This window comes from Phyllostomus discolor, chromosome 9 (genome assembly GCF_004126475.2).
Source record: "Phyllostomus discolor isolate MPI-MPIP mPhyDis1 chromosome 9, mPhyDis1.pri.v3, whole genome shotgun sequence".
Taxonomy (NCBI): domain Eukaryota; kingdom Metazoa; phylum Chordata; class Mammalia; order Chiroptera; family Phyllostomidae; genus Phyllostomus; species Phyllostomus discolor.
The window spans coordinates 49,779,830-49,796,781 of NC_040911.2; positions in this window are offsets into that span (position 1 = coordinate 49,779,830).

A 16,952-nucleotide genomic window follows, 5' to 3' on the forward strand; every position below is an offset into this window, starting at 1 on the left:
AAAATCTCTGCATGAGATGTGATGCATGAGCAGGTGCATTATCATGATGAAACTGTCAGTCACCAGTTGCCCATAGCTGAGGCCCTCTAACTCATCTGAATTGTTCCTGTGGAGAAATGTTCAAGCTTAACACAAAATTTGATGCAGAATCATTGCTCTACTCACTGAGTCATTTTGAATGTGATAGCCATATGTACACATGCTCGCTCAATGGCATCTACTGCCCCTCCGACTAGTACTGTAAAGTTGTCATTCTTCACACATGGCATTCCATTCCATTCTCCTTGGCTGCCAGGTTACATCAATATCACTCAAGTCATTCTCATTATATTAACAATGGCTGGAATTTTTTTGGACAGACCTCACATAGTAATTTGTGATGGCTTCTGGAACTACAAATTAGAAAGCTAAGAAAATCAAACAAGCAATGATGCTCAGTACTACTTGGTAACGACACTTCATTATATAAACATCTATTGCCTTTGTGCTCTCTGAGAGGAAGAATTTGACAATTTTTATTTCCTCTTACTTCAGTTCTTCCATTCCTAATATCTTCCTCAACACTCCAAATCATTGTCCTTCTCCAAGATCAGAAACAACACAAGCCACAAACCTTAAAGTGAAAACTGGGGAGAGCCATCTGGCAGAAGGCTATAATATTTAAATAAAAAAAAAAAATTCCACTGTGGTAGCTAGAGTTCTAAAGGTCAGCAAGATTGTCACCCCTAATAGACATGCCCTATATAATCTCTTCCCCTTGAGTTTGGGGGACAGTTGTGAACATGATGAGATATCACTTTCATAATTAGATTAACTATGTGGGAAAGAAAAAGGGATTTTTTTCAGATGTAATTGAGGTTTCAAATCAGTTGACACTGAATTAATTATCATAATGGGTCTGACTTAATCAGGTGAGCCCTTAAAAGGATTCAGAAAGATAAGAAACAGCAGATATTTTTTCACTGGTCTGGAAGAATCATCTCCATGGCAGAAAACAGGGAGAAGCCTCTAGGACCTGAGCATTTGAGTCCTACAGCCACAAGCTACTGACTTGAGCCAACAATCTTGAGTTACAAGAGGACCCTGAGCTATCACTGATTGTTATCTGGTGAGCCCTCAACACAGGACCCTGCTAGCAAGTCTCCAGATATTTCATCTACAGAAAATGTGATATACTAAATTTATATTGTTTCAAGCCACAAAATTCATGGTGATTTACTATGCAGCAATAGAAAATGAACACTTTTACCTAGTTCAGTTCTCATCTTTCAAGGGTTAGTTTTCCTTCAGTCTCTGCCTGCTTTTGGTAGCTCTCCAGTGGCTTCTAGTTATATATTTTTTGCAGCATTTTGTGCAGATTTATACATGTTGTCTCTAAGAGCATTCATTTTTCCAAATTCCTAGTTGTTACTAGAAGACAAACTCTATAACTTTCCATGAGTCCATATTTACCTGGGATACCTAGAACAAACTTGTTTCAGTAAAAGAAGTCCTTACTGAAAAGAAGGTAAAACTAAGTATTGGCTTTTAGCCTTATTGACCTTGAGAGTGTAAGAGAATCGGCACTCCAACAGGCACATCTCAGAAAGGAACTGAGAGACAGTCTAGGAGAACTTGACCCATGCTCTACTGCCTGCATGCTAACCCTGGGAATTTGATTTTTCTTCAAGAGAATTAACAGTTAACTTTGATGAGAGTTGCAATCTGCTAGTCTAAGACTTCCCTCCTTGCTATTTTTCTCCTACTTTCCCTAAACCCTCCCTTGAGAACCATTTTAGCAAGGACACAAACCAGAGTATCCTATGAAATAGCAGTGGCTTGTTTGGTGAAGCTCTTAGGAAATTTGGTTTCCCAAGAACTTCTTAGAAATAAGCCAGTCAATTGTAATTTTATTTGTGATACTTTGTTGTTTTGTAGAAGAGGAAGCATCACTTGCCAATATTTTAACTGGCTTAAAGAATGAGAAAGACCAGTGTGCATAATCAGCCTTCAGGGGTTTTATAGATACACATGTGCACCTGTAAAGAGACACTGGAGAGAATGTGCAGCAGGAGGAGAGGGTTCATATGAAGCAGGCAGAAGAGTTCCAAAGACTTATCCATGTTGGGAACTGCCCTACCTGGTTTCAGGAGCTGTAACACCCCATGGCTAGGGCTGAGTGAGTGATGTTGGGACCATAAGCTACTAAGGAGACAAAGCTTATCTCCCTGGCAGGGAAGCTGCCTCTGCTCCTTTTACTCCACCCTGCATGGCCCCCAATGCTTGATCAGTTAGCCAATGATGGGTAAGATTCCTCAAGTGAGGGATGACCTAAGATAGGCACAATCATGGGGGCCTCCAGGGAAGGACTGGGGGGTACAAAAAAGGGGTGATGAACCCTCACCCCTTGGCTTTGACATAGTCTGAGTCCTCATTCTGTCTGTGAAAAGTCTCCTAATATCTTGGCTGCCTTACTTCCCCTTGCCTGACTTAAGCCTGAAACAATGCCAGTGGTGGGTACCTCCCTGTGCTGGAAAGGGTGGGTTCTCTAGGGTGATCAGGCCTAAGAAAGAATGTGTAAAATCCTGTGAAACCTGCTTTGTTTAGAATGTTCTCAATTAAATGATAAGGGTCGAAGCAGGAAGTAAGTTTGTTCCCCAAAGTTTTATGGCCATTTAACTATCTGACCCTGACTCAAAATAGGCCCTCAGAGTTCCTTGTATGTTGTCTATTATTTGATCCTTACTGCCTGATAATTATTAATGAGCTTTATGTATACACCTTGTATTCCTATGCAAATTGAATCCAATAAAAGCCTCTTAAGCAAGGATCTCAGAGCTCTCCTCTGGAGAGAGAGGTGGAGGCACTCAGAGGTACTTTCTCCTTGAGAGACTGGCCACACTGTCCCTTTTCCTCCACAGGACTTGGTAGTTGGTGTGAATGTATCTCATCTCATCCATAACGCTAGGGACACTGCGGGCCAGTGTCCATGTCATGTCCATGTTTGGCTTTATGTTATTATCTGTGTGTAGTAATAATGTTCCCCAGCATCTGCCAGGAACCTCTTCCAGTTGTGCAGGACTTAATGAATTTTCAAAGGGAAAATGACTTCCATTTTGGCATGTGGAGCATTTGTTTATAGCTAGGCTTGCAAAAAAGAATATGCAAGTATTTATTCATAATTTGTGCATTACAAAAATAACAGATGGTGTGCAAAAGAATATCTCTTCTGAAATGAAAAAATAGTTGAATTTTATTTTATTAATGATATTTCATTTATTTTTAAATGATATCAGGGAAAGGGACTGACAGCCCTCTGAGACCTCAGCAAGCATCATTGTTCCTTTCGGACAACTCTCCCACAAAAATCCCAACAATGCAGTAGAGTGGGTTGCCCTATCCTGATGAGTACCCAAGGCTCCACCCATTAGAACCTAACAGGCAAACAAGACAAAGAAAATATGGCCCAAATGAAAGAATAGATCAAAACTCCCAAAATAGAACTAACCAATAAAGAGGTAATCAATCTATCAGATGCAGAGTTCAAAACACTGGTAATCAGAATGCTCACAGAAATGGTTGAGTATGGTCAGAAAATAGAGGAAGGAGTGAAGGCTATGCAAAGTGAAATAAAGCAAAATATACAGGGAACCAACAGTGAAAGGAAGGAAACCAGGACTCAAATCAATGATTTGGAGCAGAAGGAAGGTGCAAACATTCAACCAGAACAGAATAAAGAAACAAGAATTCAAAAAAATGAAGAGAAGCTTAGGGACTTTGGGACAACTTTAAATGCTCCAACATCTGAATCACAGGGATGCCAGAAGGAGAAGATGAAGATCAAGATATTGAAAACTTCTTTGAAAAATAATGGAGGATAACTTCCCCGATCTGGCAAAGGAAATAGACCCCCAGGAAGTCCAGGAAGCTCAGAGTACCAAACAAGTTGGATCCAAGGAAGCACTCACCAAGGCACATCATAATTAAATTATCCAAGATGAAAGATAAGAAGAGAATCTTAAAAGGAGCAAGAGAACAGGAGACAGTTACCTACAAAGGAGTGCCCATAAGACTATCAGTTGATTTCTCAAAAGAAACCCTTGCAGGCAAGAAGGGGCTGGAAAGAAGTACTCCAAGTCATAAAAGACAAGGATCTAAATCCAAGACTACTCTATCCAGCAAAGCTATCATTTAGAATGGAAGGGCAGATAAAGTACTTCCCAGATGAGGTCAAGTTACTGGAGTTCATCATCACCAAGCCTTTATTATATGAAATGTTAAAGGGATTTACCTAAGAAAAATAAGATGATGAAAACTATGAACAGTAAAATGACAACAAACTCACAACTATCAACAACTGAACCTAAAAACAAAAAGAAAAACAAACTAAGCAAACAACTAGACCAGGAACAGAATCACAGAAATGGAGATAACATGGAGGGTTATCAGTGGGGAGGTAGAAGGGAGAAAATGGGGGAAAAGGTACAGGGAATAAGAAGCACAAATGGTAGGTACAAAATAGACAGGGGGAGGTTAAAATAGTACAGGGAGGGAGAAGTGAAAGAAGTTATAAGTATGACCCACGGACATGAACTGAGGGGGTGATACTGGAGGGAGGGGGTGTGCAGAGCAGGGGGGTATAAAAGGGAGAAAAAATGGGACAACTGTAATAGCATAATTAGTAAGATATATTAAAGAAAAAAGAAGTATAAATAGGTAGTTACTGAATAGACATGGGGGTGTAAAGTACAGTGTAGGAAATGGAGTAGACAAGGAACTTACACACATGACCCATATACATGATCAATGGTGGGGGGATTGCCTGAGGGAGTGTGGGGTGCTGGGTGGAGAGGGGCAAAAGGGATAAAACTCAGGACAACTGTAATAGCATACTCAATAAAATATAATTTTATAAAAATAAAAATAAATTTAAAAAATGTTGGAGCTAGACAAATGTATGTGATCACCTGAGTCCTGGTGGTCACTGTAATAACTACTTTTTTTGTCATTGTTTTTTCCTTAATCCTGTCACCCTGTGCACTCAGCCTTGCAAAGCCCCTCCCCTCTGACAGCTGTTAATCTGTTCTCTATGAGTCTGTTTCTATTTTTGTTTGTTAGTTTATTCTGTTCATTAGATTCCACATATGAGTGAAATCATATGGTACTTGTCTTCCTCTGACTGGCTTATTTCACTTAACATAATGCTCTCCAGTTCCATCCATGCAATTTCAAAGGGTAAGATGTCCTTCTTTTATTTTTTTAACCACCAACTAGTATTCCATTGTGTAAGTATACCACAGCTTTTTTATCCACTCATCTACTGATGGACACTTGGATGCATCTAAATCTTAGCTATTGTAAATAACACTGCAATGAACATAGGGGTGTATATATTCTTTTGAATTAGTATTTTGGGTTTCTTTGGATACATTCCAAGAAGTAGAAATGCTGGGTCATAAGACAGTTCCATTTTTAATTCTTCAGGTAACTCCATAATGTCTTCCAGAGTGACCGCACTCATCTCCATTCCTAACATCAGTGCATGAGGGTTCCTTTACTTCTCATCCTCACCAGCACTTACTGTTTGTGGATTTATTGATGATAGCCACTCTGACAGGTGTGAGGTGATATCTCACTGTGGTTTTAATTTGCATTTCTCTGATAATTAGTGACACTGAGCATCTTGTTTTATGCCTGTTGCCACCTGTACATGGTCTTTGGAGAGGTGTCTATTTAGGTCCTTTGCCTATTTTTGAATTGGATTGTTTGTTTTCTTGATGTTGAGTTTTATAAATTCTTTATAAATTTTGGATATTAACCCTTTATCATATGTATCATTGGTGAGTATGTTCTCCCATTCAGTAGGTTGTCTTTTCATTTTGTTGGTTTCCTTTGTTGTGCAAATACTTTTTAGTTTGAAGTAGTCACATTTGTTTAGTTTTTTCTTTTGTTTCCCTTGCATGAGGAGATATATCAGAAAAAATGTTACTGCAAGAAATGTTTGAGATTTTACTGCCTATGTTTTCTTCTAGGATTTTTATGGTTTTGAATCTAACATTTGATTCTTTCTTAAATTTTGAGTTTATTCTTTTGTATGGTATAAAAAAGTGGTCTAGCTTCATTTTTTGCACATATCTGTCCAATTTTCCCAACACCATTTATTGAATAGGCTATCTTTACCCCAGTGTATGTTTTTGCCTTCTTTGTCAAATATTAATTGACCACAAAGTCATGGGTTTATTATTGGGCTCTATGTTCTGTTCCATTGACCTATATTCTGTTTTTGTGCCAGTCCCAGGCTGTTTTGATTACTATGGGCTTATAATATAATTGATATAGATAGTGTGATTCTTTCAAATTTGTTCATCTTTATCAAGATAGCTGTGGCTATTTTGGGTCTTTTCTGGTTCCATATGCATTTTTTGGAATATTAGTTCTAGTTCTGTGAAATATGCCATTAGTATCTTGACAGGAATTGTGTTGAATCTACAGATTGCTTTGGGTAGTATGGACATTTTAATGATGTTGATTCTTCCTACCCATGAACACAGTGTATTTTTCCACTTATTTGTATCTTCTTCAATTTATTTCTTTAGTGTCTTATAATTTTCCATGTACAGGTCTTTTACATCCTTGTTTAACTTTATTCTGAGGTATTTTATTTTTTTGAAGAAATTTTGAATGGGATTGTTTTATTACTTTCCATTTCTGATCATTTATTAACAGTGTACAAAAATGCAACTGATTTCTGGATATTTATTTTGTATCCTGCTATTTTGCTGAATGCATTTATCAGTTCCAGTAGTTTCTTGGTGGAATTTTTAAGGTTCTCTATGTACAGTATTATGTCATCTGCAAATAATGACAGTTTTATTCCTTCCTTTCCAATATTAATGTCTTTTATTTCTTTATTTTTTCTGATGGCTGTGGCTAGGACTTCCAGATCTATGTTGAATAACAATGGTGAAAGCAGACACCCCTGCCTTTTTCTTGATGCTTGTAATTTTTGCCCAGTATGATGTTGGCTGTGGGTTTGTCATATATGGCCTTTATTTATGGTTCAGGTATGTTCCCTCTGTTTTCACTTTGCTGAATGCTTTTATTACAAATGGGTGCTGATTTTACCAAATGCTTTTTCTGCATCTATTGATATGATCATGTGGTTTTTATCCTTCATTTTGTTTATGTGGTGTATCACACTTATTGATTAGAGGGTATACTTGACCACCCTTGCATCCCTGGATCCCATTTATCATGGTGTATGATCTTTTTAATGTATTGCTGGATCTGGTTTGCTAGTATTTTGTTGAGATTTTTAGCATCTATGTTCACCAGGGATATTGGCCTATAATTTTCTTTTTTATATAGTGTCTTTATCTGGTTTTCAAATTAGGATAATGCTGGTCTTGTAAAATGATCTTGGGAGTCTTCCCTGCTCTTAAATTTTTTGGAATAGTTTGAGAACGATAGGTGTTAGTTCTTATTTGAATGTTTGGTAAATTTCACCAGTGAAGCCACCTGGTCCAGGACTTTTATTTGTTTGGGAGTTTTTGATTACTGCTTCTATTTCACTTGTTGTAATCTGTGTTCGGATTCTCTGATTCTTCCTGATTCAGTTCTGCACACTTGTATGTTTTTAGGAATTTACCCATTTTATCCAGATTGTCCAATTTGTTGGCATATAGTTTGTAGTATTATCTTACCATCCTTTGTACTTCTTTGGTGTCAGTTGTTATTATTCTTTCATTTCTGATTTTATTTATTTGGGTCCTCTCTTTTTTTCTTAATTAGTGTGGTTAAAGGCTACTCAATCATGTTTATCTTTTCAAAGAACAATCTTATGGTTTCATTGATCTTTTGTATTGTTTTTTAGACTCTACTGTGCTTATTTTTACTCTGATCTTTCTATTTCTTTGCTCTACTCACTTTGAGTTTTCTTTGCTGTTCTTTTTCTGGTTCCTTTAAGTGTAAAGTTAGATTGTTTATTGGAGATTTTTCTTATTTCTTGGGGTAGGCCTGTAATGCTATGACTTTCTCTCTTAGCAGTGCTTTCATTGTGTCCTGTAGATTTTGGGTTGTTGTAGTCTCATTTTCATTTATTTCAAGGTATCTTTTGATTAGTATCTTGGTCTCATTGTTAACCAATTCATTGTTTAATAACATGTTATTTAGCCTCCAAGTCTTTCAGTGCTTTTCAGTTTTCATTCTGTAATTATTTTCTAGTTTCATATCATTGTGGTCAGAGAAGATACTTAATTGACTGTATTACTGTCAATCTCTCCCTTTATGTCCACCAAGATTTGCATTACATATTTATATGCTCCTATGTTGGAAGCATAAATAAATGTATACAAGGGTTGTATCTTCTTGTGGTGTCCTTCTTTGTCTCTTTCTATAGCCTTGGTTTTAAAGTCTATTTTGTCAGCTATAAGTATTGCTACTGCCAGCATCTTTTTCCTTTCCATATGCATGAAATATCTTTTTCCATCCCTTTACTTTGTCTGTGTGTATCTTTCATTCTGAGGTGAGTCTCTTGCAGACTGTATATATATGGGTCTTGTTTTCTTATCCATGTTACTACCTATGTCTTTTGATTGGAGCACTTAAACTATTTACATTTAAAGTGATTATTGGTAGGTATGTATTTATTGCCATTTTATTCTTTTAACTATGTTCCTCTGTTTTTCTCCTTCTCCTTCTCATTCTTTTCTTCAAGAATGCCCTTTAACATTTGTTGTAATACTGGTTTGGTGGTAACACACTCCTTTAGCTTTCTCTTATCTGGGAAGCTCTTCATTTCTCCTTCAATTTTAGATGACAGCCTTGCTGGGTAAAGTAGTCTTGGTTGTAGGCCCTTACTTTTCATCACCTTGAATATTTCATGCCAATCCTTTCTGTTCTGAAACATTTCTCTTAAGAAATCAGCCAACAGTCTTATGAAAGCTCTCTTGTAGGTAGGTAACTGTCTTTCTGTTTCAGCTTTTAAGATTCACCTTTTGTCTTTATCATTTGCCATTTTAAGTATGATATGTCTTGGTGTAGGACTCCTTAGGTTCATCTTGTTTGGAACTCTCTATGCTCCCTAGAATGTGTGTCCTTTTTCTTCACCAGGTTAGGGAAGTTTTGGGTCATTATTTCTTTGAATATTTTCCCAATCTCTTGCTCTCACTTTTCTCCTTCTGGCACCCCTATGATGTGGATGTTCTTATACTTCATTTTGTCCCAAAGGACCCTTAAACTATCCTATTTTTTAACTCTTTTTTCCTTTCACTTCTCTGATTGGGTGTTTTTCCTACCTTGTCTTCCAAACTGCACATTCGATCCTCCTCTTCATCCAGCCTAGTCTTTATTGCTTCCAGGGTATTCTTCATTTCAAATATTGTAATATTTATTTCTGACTGGTTCTTTTTATGGTTTCTAGGTCCTTTCCCATGCTGTTGAATATCCTTGTAAACATTGCTTTGAACTCTGTATCTGATAAATTGCTTTTCTCCATTTTATTTAGCTTTTTTCCTGGAGATTTCTCCTGTTTTTTTTTTTTTCTTTTTCATTTGGGGTATGTTTCTTTGTCACCCCATCTTGGCTGCCTCTTTTTGTTTATTTCTACATATTATATAGATCTGCTATGCCTCCAAGTCTTTTGGGGTAGCCTCATGCAGTAGGTATCCTGTGGGAATCAGTGGTGCAGTCTCTTTGACGACCTGAGCTAGGTGCTCCTGGGATGTCTTTTGTGTGTTATGTGTGCCCTGCTGTTGTAATTGAATTTATTGCTATTGGACCATTCATGCATGGGATTGACCCAGAGGCTGGCTGACTGTGAGGCTCAGCCCTGACCATGTCATGTGAGCTGCTGTGCAGGTGGTGATCACATGAAGTGGAATTTGTCTCAGCCTGGTTTGTAGCCTACCAAGATCTCCCTTTGGATTTGCTGCTTGTGAATCTTATTGGGTCCTGCTCTAATGTTGTCTGAAGCTAGCTACTGGGTGTATTGGTTCTGGGCCTCTTGGGAAGGACTCTGGTCCCACTGTCAGATACTGCCTGTTACTGGCCCTGGGCAACCTGTTTGGAATTATAAGCAATCCACTGTTTGTGGCTGCCTGTGCTGGGTCTTGGTGTGCACAGGAAGTACCAAGCTGCAAACCAAGGCCAGCTTTTACCAGCAACAGTCCTGGGGTCAGGTCAGCAAGAGTCCCAATGCACCCCAAGATCCAAATCCACCTCTCTCCACCTGCTGGGTGACTGTTAGGCTCAGTCACAGAAAGAGCCTCTGACAGTATCAAGTTGCATGATATAGGTTCTCCACAGGTAAACAGGTAGGGGTGAGTGGTGTTTACCAGATTGATACAAGCTGAAACTTGGTACCAGTGGTGGGTCTGAGGCTACTCAGCAAATGTTTCTGGGTATACCATATCTAGCTGCCACCCACTGGATTCTCATATACCTTTGTGTTTGGGCAGGGTCTCAGGAAGTTGTTAGGGTGAAACCAGCAGAATTTATCAGGCCCAGACAGGCCAAGGTTTGGCTGTGTGAAAGGAGGACTCTGCTCTAGCTGGTCTTGAGAGGGAAAAACAGCTCTTGTGCTAGACCCACACAACTTAGTCTGTAATAACTACTTCTGCACAGTGTTTTAGGTTTCTTCTGCTCCAGCATCCACTTTCTCCACCCTGGCTGTCCTGTACAAACACTTAGACTCCATGGGAGGATATTTCTCTGTAGCAGAGCAGTGCATAAGTGTAGAGGAGGGGAGGGGAGAGGAGAAGGTGGTCTATGCAAAGATTTGTGCAGGCTCTAGGTTTCAAACCTGTTACTGAATTCAATATAAAACATGGGGTCAGCCCTCTTCAAATGGCCTTCCAGCAAGCAGTCCACCTCTGTAAGTGTCATGTCTCATGATGTCTGTCTACTGCAGTGGCTTCCATGGAATTGGGGACAAGATACCGCCATATTAAATTTAGCATGGGCTGGCAATATCTTCATCTCACTCTTGTGAGCATGGAACCAACTACCAACTGCTCCCCCTCTCCCTATCCACCGTGTTCTTGAAGAGCTGCTAAGCCTTGCATCTTCAGCATTTCCAGCTGTTCAATGACAGGGAAAACGTCTTCCATATTTCATTCTGCACTAAAATACTGGAAAGATTATCTGGGAGGTATATCAGAATGTAGCCTCTAATTCTTGTCCTTTGTCCATCTCTCTCTAGGCCTGCTTTACAACATAAATGAACTCTTCAAGAGTACTTCTCCCCATGGCTTACTCTCACAGAATCACAATGTTATTCTATAAACAGAGGGGCACAGGGGAAATAGCTACTACAACATAGCAAAAAAGAAAAAAAGTGATTACTACAGATAAGGTTCAATCAAAGAGTTTCACAATGTTAGAAACTCATGTATTGATTATAAACCAAGAGCTTGCTGTGAAGTAGAAAATACTTGCGTACTAGGACAGAAAAACCTATCATATCTCCAGGAGCAGCAAAGCCAGAACTGATGCAATGAAGGAAAGAGTTATTGATGCAGATATACATTTAAGAGGAAATTCAAAGTACAATTAATTTGGCAAACATAATGCCTCATAATGTTCTGCTTTCCAAGTTTTTAATCATTACAAGAGAAAAATATGAATCTGTGAAAGTGGAAGATGCTCTAAAATGAGATGGGGAACCTGGTGTCTGGCCACAGCTCCAGACCTGGCCCACAGCTTGTGTGATTTAGGAAAAGTCTGACTTCAAGAGGCCTCCATCTCTTCATAGCTCTGGGCTCTCTGTCTGTGACCCAATGTCTTTGCCACCCATCACAGAAAGTGTCTACCTCCCCAAGTTTAAGAGTATCTAGTTGGCAATGCTCCCATCTAGTTTATGGTCAGTTGTTTCATTTCTGACTGTTTTGGAGTTGCTCAACCCTCTGACATCAATGGTAACAGCCCAACAGTACAGCTTGACCACCTGCTCCATCTCTGAAGTATCTGTGGACACTACATGTGATGGTGACTGTGAGCTATCCTCACGCATAGTGGTGCTATTCTGCCCTACAGCTGTGTGGCCATCCACACTGATATGGGGTCAGCCAACTGGTCAAAATTAAACTCATACCCAGAGAACCCTTTGTAAACAAGCTGGCCTTTTGTTCTGGGTGAGTGTACCATCATGTTGACTTTTGTTCTAAGAGCTTGGTTGGTGCACTTAACCCAGTTTCTTACCTCCTTGTCTATTTTCCAGCATATTTGCTGCTTTTCATTTGACTCAATAGGTCCTTTGCAGAAAAATATTCTAATTACTTGAGTATGGGAATAGCTACTGATTTTGGTACTTGGCTAAAGCATAAAAAATTTTAGAGATAAAATGTGAGAAAATAATCTATGTACACATGCAAAGTTTTCCTAGATTGATATGGTTAATTTATTTTCAATTGAACTCTGGTGTTTTTTCAGTGTTTGTGTCTATTTATAAATGTTTCCACCCTGCTGTCTGCCTAAGGGTAGAGGCAACAAAAACACCATGCTTTTGTATAAGAAAATAAAACAGATTCTAAGTTAGGGCATGATATGCTCCCACATGAATGAAGTGTATATTGCTAATGCCTGGAAATACAGAATTGTGAAGTGTTATGTGTCTTGAGGAGATCTTGTAGAGACACTTTAAGCTTCTCCAAACCTCAAGTTTGCATCTCTAAGTCAGAACAGCCTTGGTTGTCATCTGGCCTTCATAAAATTGCATAAAGATCAAAAGAGACCATGTATTTGGAAGTATTTTGAGAATTACAAAGCATTAACAAAAACATGGAGATAAAGTATTGCTATGTAGTTCATGGCATCGAGTTTTGTGGCCCAGAAAATTGTTTTGTTTAATCTCCCCTCTGCTTTAGAGACCTAACATTCAGGTAGATGAGATATGTTTGCATATGGCCATACCTAAACAGCTCACTGTTCTGAATATGCACAACCCAAAACACAATAACACAGATGTGTATATTCTGAAAGGACTCGCAAAGTCCTATACTAAAAATTTTGTAAATTCCCATCAGTCAGTGGACAGCATTTTAATGAGTATCTGGTTTATCCAGATATTTTATGTATTGCAATAATCTGTTCTAAACACTAAGCTGTTTGCAAATTTTACACATAAGGCAGTGAAATGCCATACCAAGCTTTTAGATACTAACTACATTAAATGTCCACGTGGCCTATACAGCATTCCCATTTTAGCTTGAATGTCTCAAAACACATCAAAATTGATTTTCTATTTCTGAGAGGTAAAATGCATCTTTTTTCTACAAACTTAAAGCTGAGTGTAGCACTTCACTGGGAGTTATAAAGCCTGCTGATTCTATCTTACAAGCTGTACAATTTTCAGAAAAACCACTCAATCTCTTCAGCCTTAGTTTTCCAATCTGTAAAGAAAAACTAGTAATAGCTAAAGCATCCAAATCAAAGGTAAACAATAGTGAATGTGACGTTATGTTAGAATGCTGCTCTAGATGGTCAGTTGAAGTAAAACATATTTGGTTTTGTATGATGAAAACATCTCCAGTGAATTAAAGGAAGTTATTATGTTTAATATATGATTAATTATAATAGGACTTATTATATACTTTACTCTTCTAGTATGGTGTTTCTCCAACTCTTTTTCATTATTGTCCATCAGGTAGCCTTCCCCTGCCCCTTATATTGAAGGCAATGTAGATATATATTACACCTGTTTAAGCACTGTGTCATTTTGGAGAGTAACAAATCATTATAATAGCTATTTTCCTCATACCACCTGCACTCACCAAGAGTTAATTGTTGCTTCCTTGGAGGCAATTTCAGCATTGTTCAGAATGTATGGTTTAGTCTAAAGTCATTACTATCAGTCAGTTATTTTTTAGGGTACACTTACATAGTGCTTAACTGCATGCATGTATATGCCCCCATTTTAAAATAATTTTCTATTTTTCAATTACAGTTGACATACAGTATTATATTAGTTTCAGGTGTACAACCTGGTGGTTAGACATTATAACTTACTACATGATCATTCCAAGTCTCATACTCATCTGATACAATACATAGTTATTAAAATATTATTCACTATATTCCCTATGCTGTACTTTACATCCCCATGACTATTCTGTGACTACCTATTTGTACTTCTTAATCCCTTCACATTTTTCTGTTCTGCCTGCTGTTATTTTGTTTTATAGATTCAATTGTTGATAGCTATGTATTTGTTGCAATTTAATTGTTTATAGTTTTGATCTTTGTTTCTTCTCCTTAAAGAAGACCCTTTAACCTTTCTTGCAATAATGGATTAGTGGTGATGAACTCTGATAGCTTTTTCTTGTCTGGGAAGCTCCTTATCTGTGAAATTCTAAATGATAGCTTTGCTGGATAGAGTAATCTTGGTTGTAAGTCCTTGCTTTTCATCACTTTGAATATTTCATGCCAATCTGTTCTGGCATGCAAAGTTTCTGTTGAGAAATCAGCTGACAGTCTTCTGGGAGCTCCCTTGTAGGTAATTAACTCCTTTTCTCTTGTTGCTTTTAAAATTCTCTATTTGTCTTTAACCTTTTGCTTTTTTAAAAAATATATTTTATTGATTATGCTATTACAGTTGTCCCGTTTTCTCCCCTTCATTCCCCTCCACCATGCACACCCTCTCTTCCCCACATTCCTCCCCTTTAGTTCATGTCTATGTGTCATAAGTTTTTCAGCTTCTACATTTCCAATACAATTCTTGCCCTCCCCCTGTCTATTTTCTACCTACCATCCATGCTCTTTATTTTCTGTACCTTTTCCCCCTCTCTCCCCCTTCCACTGCCCTGTTGCTAACCCTCCATGTGATGTTCATTTCTGTGATTCTGTTCCTGTTCTAGTTGTTTGCTTAGTTTGTGTTTTTGTTTCTGGTGTGGTTGTTAATACTTGTGAGTTTGCTGTCATTTTACTGTTCATACTTTTTATCTTCTTTTACAATAAGATAAGATAAATCCTTTTAACAGTTCATACAATAAGGGCTTGGTGATGATGAACTCCTTTAAATTGACCTTATCTGAGAAGCACTTTATCTGCCCTTCCATTCTACATGAAAGCTTTGCTGGATAGAGCAGTCTTGGATATAGGTCCTTGCCTTTCATGACTTGGAATACATCTTTCCAGCCCCTTCTTGCCTGTAAGGTCTCTTTTGAGAAATCAGCTGACAGTGTGATGAGCACTCCTTTGTAGGTGACTGTCTTCTTTTCTCTTTCTGCTTTTAAGATTCTCTACTTATCTTCCATCTTGGTTAATGTAATTGTGATGTGCCTTGGTGTGTTCCTTCTTGGGTACAACTTCTTTGGGACTCTCTGAGCTTCTTGGACTTCCTGGAAGTCTATTTCCTTTTCCAGATTGGGGAAGTTCTCCTTTATTATTTGTTCAAATAACTTTTCCACTTGTTGCTCTTCCTCTTCCCCTTCTGGTACCCCTATAATTCAGATGTTGGAATGTTTAAAGATGTCATGGAGGTTCCTAAGCCTCTGCTCATTTTTTTTGAATTCTTATTTCTTCATTCTTTTCTGTTTCATTGTTTCTTTGTTCCTTCTGGTCCATTCCATTGATTTGAGTCCCAGTTTTCTTCCCATCATTATTGGTTCCCTATGCATTTTCCTTCATTTCACTTAGCATAGCCTTCACCTTTTCATCTAATTTGTGATCAAATTCAACCAATTCTGTGAGCATCCTGATCACCAGTATTTTGAACTGTGCATCTGATAGACTGGCTATCTCTTAGTCGCTTAATTGTATTTGCTGTGAAGCTTTGATCTGTTCTTTCATCTGGGCCATTTTTTTTTTTTGTCTTGTCACGCCTATTATGTAGTGAGGAGCGGAGCCTTAGGTGTTCACCAGGGTGGGGCAACCCAGTTACTGGGTTGTGACATTGTATGTGGGGGCAGGGTCCGACTGGGAACAATGGCGCTTTCTCTGTTCCATGTCAGGTTTCAGTCCCTTTCGCTGCTTCCCCCAAGCAAACTGGATCTTTCTGGTGCTAATTCCCATGTGGGTGGGCTTGTGGATGTTTTAGGACCCTGTGGGTCTCTCCAACAAACTATACTGTGAGGCTGGGAGTCTCTCCTGGCACCTCAACTGCCACAGGTGTTTTCAATCAGTGCCCCGAGGCTCTATTTCCCTACGTTGGGACCCTAGGTTGCTCGGTCTGTTTTGCTCCCCAATTTTGCCTGATTTATCTGCATGTGAATGTGGGACCACCCAGTCAGCCTTGCGCACAGTGCCTCACTTTACAATCGCTGCCTCGCTGGGTCTGCCCATCACTACCCTGCGCCCAGGTTCCGACAGCCACCACCTGCGTGCCCAGGGTCTGCCCACTGTGGTCTTGCATACCCAGGATGCCTTACACGCCTGGGGCCACCACTTTTTGTGCTGATACCCCTCTCTGCCTGGCTGCTTGACTCTGCCCCTCCTACGGGTCTGGATGAATGTGTCTATTTTAACTCCTTGATTGTCTGACTTCCATACGGTTCAATTTTCTGTCAGTTCTGGTTGTTATTTTGTTTCTAAATTGTTGTTGTCCTCACTCTGGTTGTGCAAGGAGGCACAGTATGTCTACCTACGCCTCCATCTTGGCCAGAAGTCCCAACATTTTGCTTTTTAATTATTATGCATCTTGGTGTGGGCTTCTTTGGGTTCATCTTGTTTGGGACTCTCTGTACTCCCTGGACTTGTGTGTCCATTTCCTTCACCAGGAAGGAGAAGTTTTCTGTCATTTTTTTACAAAGGTTTTCAATATCGTGCTCTCTCTTTGCTCCTTCAGCAGGCACCACCATGATGTAAATATTGGCATGCTTGAAACTGTCCCACAGGCTCCTTATACTATCTTCTTGTTTTGGGATTCTTTTTTATTTCTGCTTGTTCTGATTTTTTTTTGCTTCCTTCTATTCCAAATCATTGATTTGATTCTTTGAGTCATCTCCTCTACTCTTGATTCCCTATAAACTATTCTTCAT